Below are 10,330 nucleotides of genomic sequence, written 5' to 3' on the forward strand. Positions count from 1 at the left end.
AAACTGATGTGATCCACTAGGCGGCGATACAATAAAACACTAACGGTCCCTTGCTGAAAAAGCACGGACGTGCGCCTCGTGCCAACCTGCGCACAAAGATGTAGTTCAAGTGGCAGCAACTAGAGAAACTGTACTTAAGCAAATACGTTTACAGCCGAAAACAAGGAGGAGGAGTCGGGAGCCCGTGGAGTGAATGGACAAGAACCTGACCTGGTCCACAGGTGAGCACAGTGCAGAGAAAGGTCAGCAAGCTAATGTTAGCAGGTTGTAGCTCCCCGCAACGTCAGCTAGCCAACATGTTAAGCTAGTTTTAGCCGCTAACATTAGCTAGTTTTAGCCGCTAAAATTAGCTAGTTTTAGCCGCTAAAATTAGCTAGTTTTAGCCGCTAAAATTAGCTAGTTTTAGCCGCTAACGTTAGCTAGTTTTAGCTGCTCACACTATCCGCTAACCAGCTTACATAAGCCTCTTACCAGATAACTTTAGCAGGTGGAAGTACGTGGCTGCGTTTTGCGGCTCTGGCCGCTAGAAAATGTCAACTAATTACAGTAATTTTTTTTTATTAACAGATCATCTTGTTTTATATATTTGTCGAACAGACTTTAGACAAAAATATACATACGAAGTTTATATATGGACACACACAATTAAGACTTACAATACAAATATGTTTTAAGTGGAATTGCAGTTTTTTTAAAGCTTGTAAACAGGGTAGAGTTGTCACCACTCTGTGTATGTGTGTGTCATGAAAACAACTCTTCAACACATGGACAGATTAACACTAACCTTTGTGGGACTATTACTTTTTGAGCTGATGGGTCAAGGGTCAAGATCAAGACCCCCCTCACAATGTCTCAAGGACAGTTTCTAGTATTACCCTATAGACACCACAATGTCGAACTCTTACTCTGTGAACCATGTTGCACTGTGTATGTGTTGTGTATTTTGCACTGTACAAAGATGTGTTTTTAACTTTTTCTTAACTATTATTAAAACTGTATAGTGCAGGAAGATAGTGACGTTATAGAAGTCATGAAGGTCAACATATACAGTATATGAGCAGAAAAGCACATTTACAGGATATTTCCATAAATAAGAGTCGACTGGCAATCTAAAACTTATCAATCAGAAAATTATTTTCCATCATATGCAGATTTCACACAGATAATGTCAGAATAGGATGTGACCTGGCATTATAACTAGTGCATTTCTGTGAGACCAGATAGGTAGTCTGGACCCTATAGATACATTTAATAACAGATAAATAGATCACTCTCTGTTCAAAGGATCAGTGTGTATGATTAGTTCTGGAGTATGATGGTTTAGTAGAATTTTGCAACTAACTTTACATTCCTTGCCTCACCCACATATGTGATTGTCTACTACTGCCATCTTGTGGCGCGTTTGTTATTGCTTTATACACCGTCAGAAGGAACATTCAAGCATAACCCAGGCTCAGATTTTTACTTGGTAAACAATGAGTCGCCGCTCTTCCTCTCTTACGTTTTTTCTATTTAATCATGTGCACTTTATATTTGATTTTTGTGGCAGACACAAACACGTGGGGATGTAGCTCAGTGGTAGAGCGCATGCTTTGCATGTATGAGGCCCCGGGTTCAATCCCCGGCATCTCCAGGTTTTTGCTGACTGAAATTCTTCTTTGCTATCACAATCACACAAATACTCAAAGGCTCTTATATAGCCGACCGCCCTTAAATTTAGCTTGAGGTTGTTTGCGGAATGAGATGACTGACAATAAAGATAGGTATTTCATTAAACAAAATTCTTTTAATAAACTTTGCTGCATATTAGTGTACTATTGATACAAAAATTTAGAAAAATCCAGTTCTCCATTTAAAAACAAGGACAGGCAAACTGCAATTTTTTTTTTTTTTTATTTAAATTGAAGTTTCCCATGTTAAGTATTGACTCTGTGAGGGCAGTTGTTCGATCCGAAGTATACGTCTGCTTCTTTTGCAGAAAGCCATCCATGGTACCTTTTTTTTATAAGCTTTCTTCGGACTGCATAACTGTGATTCAAAAAGACGTTTGTCAGGCAAAGGGATAACATTATGCTTTAAAATAAATTAGATTCAAACCATATTTTTGTAATGGATTCTAGAATCCTGCACACAGGTATTGAGGGAGTTGCCAAGACAACTCCGTATATATAGCAAGCTAGATAACAGGCTATCTCACAGAGGCAAGTCTGCATTGTATGTCCAACATGCCTCTTCAAATGCTTGTGCATAATGGACGTGCTCCCATGGAGAGCATGGACCACCTTACAAATATTGCACGTCGTTTTTTTGGGTGAAATTCTCCCATACTTTTGACTTTTTGGTACGCGATGCTGTTGCAATGGATGCTGCCATTGTGCTATGTTTTGTCGCTATTGCACATGCCCGACTTTCAGAGATACGAATGCAGCGAGATGGCTCACTCCTCAGTTACGTCCATAAGCACCTCCGCTGGAGGTGCTTTGCCTCCGGTAAAACGACATTTAGTTATACTGCACGGCACAAAAAACACGCACTAACTTCAACTTAACATTGAACAGAGTACCATACATGTTGTATATGAAATGGGCAAAGTGCACATGCGTTAGCATTAAGATAACACCACTCTCCGACCGGATAAGTAATCTGTGGAGAAAATGGCCTTAGATTTGCTGATGCCATGATTTATTTGTCCACATCTTCTGCCGGTATTGATTTATCACTGTAGCGTTTTCATACACAGGGGATGTAGCTCAGTGGTAGAGCGCATGCTTTGCATGTATGAGGCCCCGGGTTCAATCCCCGGCATCTCCAGTAAACTTTTATGTTTGAACAGAAGTGATAGTGTTATCTGGTATCTGGCTGTCTATTTAAATACAGTGCCTTGCATAAGTATTCACCCCCCTTGGACTTTTTCCCATTATGTACTGTTACTAACTGGAATTCAAATAGACTTAAATAAACTTTTTCCCGTTTGATCAACAAAACATGCATAGTACTTTGGAGGTGCAAAATAAATTTTATTGTGACACAAACAATAATGAGAACAAAAAAGTTGACATCTGTTGGGTGCATAAATATTCACCCCCCTGTGTCAATACTTGGTAGAACCCCCTTTCGCTGCAATTACATCTGCAAGTATTTTGGGGTATGTCTCTACCAGCTTTGCACATCTAGAGATGGAAAGGTTTGTCCATTCTTCTTGGAAAAAAAGATGAAGCTCAGTCAGATTGGATGGAGACCGTCTGTGAACCGCAATCTTCAAGTCTTGCCATAGATTCTCTATTGGATTGAGGTCTGGGCTTTGACTGGGCCATTTTAAGACATTAACATTCTTTAATCCAAACCATTCCTTTGTAGCTCTGGCTGTATGTTTAGGGTCATTGTCCTGCTGGAAGATGAACCTCCGCCCCAGTCTCAAGTCTTTTGCAGACTGCATCAGATTTTCTTCAAGGATTTCCCTGTATTTGGCTCCATCCATCTTTCCCTCTATTCTGACCAGTTTCCCTGTACCTGCTGAAGAGAAGCATCCCCACAGCATGATGCTACCACCACCATGTTTCACTGTTGGGATGGTGTGCTCAGGGTGATGGGCAGTGTTGGGTTTTCGCCACACATAGCGTTTTGCATTGAGGCCAAAAAGTTCAATTTTGGTCTCATCTGACCAGAGCCCCTTCTTCCACATGTTTGCTGTGTCTCCCACATGGCTTCTGGCAAACTCCAAACGGGATTTTTTATGGATCCCTTTCAACAATGGCTTTCTTCTTGCCACTCTTCCATAAAGGCCAGATTTGTGGAGTAGACGACTAATAGTTGTCCTGTGGACAGATTCTCCCACCTCAGCTGTGGATCTCTGCAACTCCTCCAGAGTAACCATGGGCCTCCTGGTTGCTTCTGATTAATTTTCTCCTTGTCCGACTCTTCAGTTTGGGTGGACGGCCTCCTCTTGGTAGGTTTGCGGTTGTGCCATATTCTTTCCATTTTCTTATGATGGATTTTATGGTGCTCAGAGAGATGTTCAAAGCTCTGGATATTTTTTTATAACCTAACCCTGCTTCATATTTCTCCACAACTTTATCCCTGACCTGTTTGGTGAGCTCCTTGGTCTTCATGATGCTGTTTGTTCAGTAATGATCTCCAACAAACTCTGAGTCCGTCACAGAACAGGTGTATTTATACTGAGATTAAATTGCAGACAGGTGGACCCTATTTACTAATTATGTGACTTGCAAATGTGACTTGTGAATGCAATTGGTCGCACCAGATCTTTGTTAGGGGTTTCACAGTAAAGGGGGTGAATACATATGCACTCAACACTTTGCAGATTTTTATTTGTAAATAATTGTGAAATCCATGTAATATTTCCCCCCACTTCCAAATGATGCACTATTTTGTGTTGGTCCATTACATAAACTCACGATGAAATACATTTTAATCTGTGGTTATACCATAACAAAATGTAGAAAAGTCCAAAGGGGGGTGAATACTTATGCAAGGCACTGTATATACTGTGAACATGGTATTGTGGTATATGAATCCCATATCATGCTCAGCACAGAAGCCCAAAGTGTTATAGTGACTGTTTTGACATCCAAACTGTCAGCATGAAGGAAAGGAAGGGGGCTTGTAAAGGTTGCTTGTTTAGGTTGTTTGCCATATTTATAGAGTGCAGTCTACAGACTGCCAAAGAGAAAAAAATAGATTCAATTCATTGGCCATGTCCAAGCTGCCCTCAGCTCCTACCTGTTGTCACCTCTGAAGGTCTTCTTCTTCTCATTAAAGATGTCTTTGTCAAACCATGGCTTATTATTTAGCCGACAGTCCTCATTTGGACAGTGCAATCCACACAGAAATGTATATAATTTGTGATGCACACTTTAAACTCATCAATGTCCTGCCCGTGCATTTCACACAGTGCATCCCAGTCGGTCACCCTCAAAATACTACTATAGTGCCTAATAGAACTGTGTTAACACGGGGATGTAGCTCAGTGGTAGAGCGCATGCTTTGCATGTATGAGGCCCCGGGTTCAATCCCCGGCATCTCCAGTAAACTTTTATGTTTGAACAGAAGTAATAGTGTTATCTGCTATCTGGCTGTCTATTTAAATATATACTGTGAACATGGTATTGTGGTATATAAATGCCATTTCATGGTCAGCACAGTAGCCCAAAGTGTTGTAGTGACTGTTTTGACATCATGAAGGAAAGGAAGGTGGCTTGTAAAGGTTGCTTGTTTAGGTTTTTTGCCTTATTTATAGAGTGCCATATTTTGAAGTGCACTGCTGATATAGACACCCATGTCCCATTTTTTTAAGTAGTAGACAACCAGATTTGTAGAATCTGGTGTCCTACTATAGAAAACCTGATTTGTAGGATCTGGTTGTCGTGGCCGAGTGGTTAAGGCGATGGACTAGAAATCCATTGGGGTCTCCCCGCGCAGGTTCGAATCCTGCCGACAACGTAGAGCTCTTTTTATTATGTCTGAGTGTTATGAATCCACCCAATCTATGTGTGAGTGTTATGAATCCACCCAATCCTGCACTACAACCACATCTGGAGTTATCAAAAGGCAAAGTGAAGATTTAAATACACAGTTAAACACAACATTGATAGGCTAATAACCTCTCATTGCTCCTTATCATTCAAGGATATTTCTATACACTTTATGTTTTGTTTTGCTGTACTGGTGAGCATTAATACATAAATTGTTTTAGTAGACTTGGGTTTTTAGGTCTACATGGCGATGAAACCCTTTGCATGTTGCCCAGACAAATACCATGATACTTTTTCCTGTGAGGGCCACATCAGCCTCCTGATGTAGAATGCCGTTGTTGTTTTAGAACACAAACTAACATTAAAGTTGTCGTGGCCGAGTGGTTAAGGCGATGGACTAGAAATCCATTGGGGTCTCCCCGCGCAGGTTCGAATCCTGCCGACAACGCAGAACTTTTTTTCTATGTTTGAGTGTTAAGAATCCATCAAGTCCTGCAATATAACCACTTTATGTTTTGTTTTGGTGTACTGGAGAGCATTATTACATCAATTGTTTTAGCAGACTTGGGTTTTTAGGCCTACATGGCAATGAAACCACGATACCATGATACCTTTTTCCAGTGAAGGACACATCAGCATCCTGATGTAGAATGTCCATGGTAATATACAACACAAACCCACATAAAGTGCAGTTGTCGTGGCCGAGTGGTTAAGGCGATGGACTAGAAATCCATTGGGGTCTCCCCGCGCAGGTTCGAATCCTGCCGACAACGCAGAACTCTTTTTCTGCGTGATGATCTGATTCTTTTTTGCGGTGGAACTGCTCTTTTATTCTGCCACTCGACCGTCACTCAGCAACACCACATTGTTTACTCCAGCGATCAGCTGATGGTGCTGAAGCCGGCCGGCTTGGCGACTGGGAAAGCGGACATCCATGCTGAACTTTGGAGGAAAACTCACCCGGTTTGGACAGGAAAATTATCGGTCAGGAGGAGGAAGAGAGCCAGGTCTGCTAAACGAAAAGGATTTTTGGAGAAGAGGAGATATAAGCCGTATCCCTCCTCTCACAAAATGGACAACGTGAGATCACTAGGGAACTTCATGGACGAGCTGACAGCGTTAGCCAGGAGCTAAAGGGAGTACCGGGACTGTAGTCCGATGATTTTGTCGGAGTCATAGCTACACAGGGACGTTCCCGACCAAAATGTTAACATCGATGGATTTCAGTCCATCGGTGTTAACACTGAGGCCTATTAAGCACTGTAGCACTATTTTGAGGTGACCGACTTGGATGCACTCTGTGAAATGCACGGGCAGGACATTGATGAGTTTACAGAGTGCATCACACATTGTATAATTTCTGTGTGGACTGCACTGTCCAAATGAGGACTGTCTGCTGTTGGCCAAATAACAAGCCATATTTTGACAAAAGACATCAAGGCCATCCTTAATGAGAAGAAGAAGACTATAGGTGACTATAGGTAGGAGCTGAGGGCAGCTTGGACATGGCCAATGAATTTAATCAATTTTTTTCTCTTCGGCAGTCTGTCCCCGAACACCAATCTTCCCCCTCCCCCTGAGTGTCCCTTAAATTGCAGTGAGGCTCCCCCCTCCTACCTTAAGCCTGAAACATGCTTCTGCATTTTCACGGGCCCGTAAGCGCAAGAGCCCTTCCGGGTCCCTTACGTGCTTATGTATCCCTTCTTACGTGCTGACGGGCGTCGCCCCACTTTTAAAAAATTTACAGCAAAGCTCCGCAAGCTCACTCAGCCCGCAAGGCTGTGATTGGTCTGCTCTACATCCCTTCTGGAGCTGCATTTCCGGTTTCATGCCCCATAATACAGGCAGAAACAACGGAAGATTTTAATCAATTGTTCGGTTGGAATCGTGAATACACTCTCTGCCATGGTTCACCGTGTGTTTGTAATGGAGAACACGACAGGTAGAAGGTAAATAAACAGTCAACAACGATTGCCACACCCACAAAGAAGGCGTCTCTCAGGTCGTCTTCGACAAAATGCATTACTCCGCCTAGTGTTCTGGCGCGGAATTGCTTTGTAAGACGCGCAACGGTTGGGGAAGCATGAATGACAACGAGTCTTGCGCCACAGCGGCGTGAAAAGACGCAGACGCAGTCGCAGAAGCATGTTTCAGGCTTAACACCTCTTCTGGCTCACAAGTTGACTGTCTTCTTCCAGACGACTCCAGCCCTCTTCCTCCCCAGCCTGCATCCTCTATAGTGTCCTTCACACCTCACCATGTTAGAAGACAGTTGAGGAAACTCCACTCATGCAAGTGCAAAAAACCTGTGCCCCCCAGCCCTGTGGAGTGCTTCACCGTGTCTTCAACATGAGCCTGAGTCTTGTTCCTGTGGAACAAGACTCAGGCCCCAGGGGACCCCAGGGGCTCCAAGGATTACAAACCGCTGGCTCAGGCCCATGGTCAGTCCACACTTGGATCCCCTCCAGTTCGCCTACCAGCCCCGGCTAGGACATTTTTACTAAAAGGTCTTGTCAATTTAAAATGTAAGACAAGGTGGTGATATACGTTGTTATTCTGAAGATCCTCTGCAATAGTTTGATAATTTGTTAACCACCAGCAGTTGTCAGGGATCACCAGCAGATGTTAGGGACATATCATCAGTTTTGTATCTCAACGTGATCAGGTTTCAGTGTTTCCCGCAGGATTTTTTTCAGCAGCGGTGGTGTGGTCCCCGAGCCCTCTAGGGGGGTCCGGGGGCATGAAAAATTTTTGTACCCTTTACATTGGAATGCATGAATCTGGTGCACTTTGAGAGGAGAATATGCACTTAAATCCTATTCAAACAGGCCTGTGTATTACTGTAGATGGGATTATTGGTGTTGTAACTTTGCCTTTTGTGTCTTCATTTACAGATTTTTATATTTTTGTATAGTAATATTTAAACAAAAAATGCCACAACGCGTGTGTATCTGATAAAGACAGATGACAAAATCAATTCAAACGTGTCACCTTTTACATTTATTTAATTAAATAATTTGTACTTTTATCGAACAAACTTGCCTAACATGCAGATCAAGTTGACGATTTATGGCAACAGAAGAAGACAACAAAAGAGGACAACAGACGGAGAACTGTGTAGTTTTTGCTCATCCACAAAGGCTACATCCAGCCTGGGAGCATTTAATTCTCCTGGGCTTTTTAAAGAAGAGCTCCAGTGCTCTTCTGTAGGGGAATTTGGTGGTGGGGGGGCCATTGATGCTGACTCTCAAACAAGTCGCCAGATGCTCTCCCTGTAGCCTGTTTCTCAGGTCAGTCTTCACCTACAATACAACAAATAGTAAACCATAAGTGGGTGGAAGTTAGGCAATAACTAAATCATTGTTAATAATAATAATAATAATAATAATAATAATAATAATCTGGTGTATTACCCTGTTCAGTGTTGAAAAGTCACGCTCACAGTTGGCACTTGAGATTGGAATTGTGAGACCAATGGCAGCCAGTTTATTGAGTCCAGGATAAAGCTGACCCCACTCGTCAATCTGTGACGCCAGTCGCGTCATTATCTGCTGCTGGTCCATGCCCTGAAACAAAATGAGCATTAATTAAGCTACAAAACCTGTCAAACCTATTGACAATTTTTTATGTTCATACCTGAAATGCTCCTATCAGGATATGTTGCCTGAAAGAGGTCCACTCTTGGATCACCTGGTCTCCTGTCAGAAATTTATTTGACAGGAGTTTTAGATTCCTCACACAGACAGCCTCGTCCTCCTTGGCAGCCTGAGGCCCAAGAACATGGAATGCTCCTAGCAGGTCTAGACTCCCAAAACGCCTCTCCAAACTCTCAACAAGCGCATTGAGATAAGGTTCCATCACCTAAACATAATAATAAAATAAAAACATATTTGTTTGTTTTTCTTAATATAGAGCATTTAATAGCAATTGCAAGACTTGTTGTACCTGATTTTTAAATCGGACCCAGAGTTGCTCTCGGCTGTGCTCCTCTAAGGAGCCTCTGTGTCTCCGGTTCCTCTCCTCCTCATGGACTACACCAAAACTTGATAACCCTGTAGGGTTATCAAGGTCTTAGTGTAGCCGTGAGAGAAATGATCCAGGAGGCTGATGGTCTCCCGCATCCCTTATAGTTCTCAAAATGGCAATCGTCACAGGAACCTAATTGAACAGGGATTATACATTTATTGTAAAAGCAGCCGAAAGTAAGAGCCTCTAGCATTTCAAATAAAATCTCACCTGGTGTTTCAAAGCCAGAAAATTTACATTTTCTTTCTGGAACAATTTGGAAAGGCAGGCCAGGTGAGGGAGTACATCTGCCTGCAGGTAGACTGCAGCCACAAATCTATATGTTGCCAGGAAGGAGTATAGCCCCTTGGCTAGTGGGCAACGGTTGACTGCTGACTCTTCCGCCAAGGCAGACAGAACTGCACCAAGGTTGCGTTGCAGGCTCATTATGGCAGAGTGCTGTGACAGCCAACGTGTGTCCTTCACCTCCTGAAAAATATTATTTTTTCATAAGATGAAAGCATAAAACCCATTTTTTGTTTTTTTGCTTTTCTTTCTGCATAACTTGCCTTCACTTTTAGGTCTGCCAGGCCCAGGGTCTTTGCTGCTGCTTTCAGAACAGATGTTCTGTTCGCACTGTTGCGAAAATAGAGGTGGAGCTGCTGCAGGTGGTCCCTGAAGGTTGCCATGTAAGGCACATTTGAGGAGGCATCCTTACAGGACAGGGCAAGCCGATGTGCCGCACAGGCAACAGACACCAGCCAGGGGAAGTTGTCCTGAAGCTGCTTGGCCACTCCATTTTGTCTCCCTGCATCAAGTCGAAACCATTAACT

At 42.8% G+C, this 10,330-nt stretch overlaps 6 non-coding genes across 6 annotated transcripts; all 6 read left to right on the forward strand.

Moving 5' to 3' along the window:
- Positions 1 to 1,561: 1,561 nt before the first annotated feature.
- On the forward strand, positions 1,562 to 1,633 carry trnaa-ugc (transfer RNA alanine (anticodon UGC)). Its single transcript has one exon. It is a non-coding gene; the product is annotated as a tRNA-Ala (tRNA).
- A 1,106-nt stretch (positions 1,634 to 2,739) lies between these two features.
- Positions 2,740 to 2,811, forward strand: trnaa-ugc (transfer RNA alanine (anticodon UGC)). Its single transcript has one exon. It is a non-coding gene; the product is annotated as a tRNA-Ala (tRNA).
- A 2,162-nt stretch (positions 2,812 to 4,973) lies between these two features.
- On the forward strand, positions 4,974 to 5,045 carry trnaa-ugc (transfer RNA alanine (anticodon UGC)). The gene has a single exon. It is a non-coding gene; the product is annotated as a tRNA-Ala (tRNA).
- Positions 5,046 to 5,378: 333 nt separating this feature from the next.
- trnas-aga (transfer RNA serine (anticodon AGA)) lies at positions 5,379 to 5,460 on the forward strand. The gene has a single exon. It is a non-coding gene; the product is annotated as a tRNA-Ser (tRNA).
- A 398-nt stretch (positions 5,461 to 5,858) lies between these two features.
- On the forward strand, positions 5,859 to 5,940 carry trnas-aga (transfer RNA serine (anticodon AGA)). The gene has a single exon. It is a non-coding gene; the product is annotated as a tRNA-Ser (tRNA).
- A 243-nt stretch (positions 5,941 to 6,183) lies between these two features.
- Positions 6,184 to 6,265, forward strand: trnas-aga (transfer RNA serine (anticodon AGA)). The gene has a single exon. It is a non-coding gene; the product is annotated as a tRNA-Ser (tRNA).
- The last annotated feature ends 4,065 nt before the right edge of the window (positions 6,266 to 10,330 follow it).

Source organism: Pleuronectes platessa, chromosome 20 (assembly GCF_947347685.1).
Source record: "Pleuronectes platessa chromosome 20, fPlePla1.1, whole genome shotgun sequence".
NCBI lineage: Eukaryota > Metazoa > Chordata > Actinopteri > Pleuronectiformes > Pleuronectidae > Pleuronectes > Pleuronectes platessa.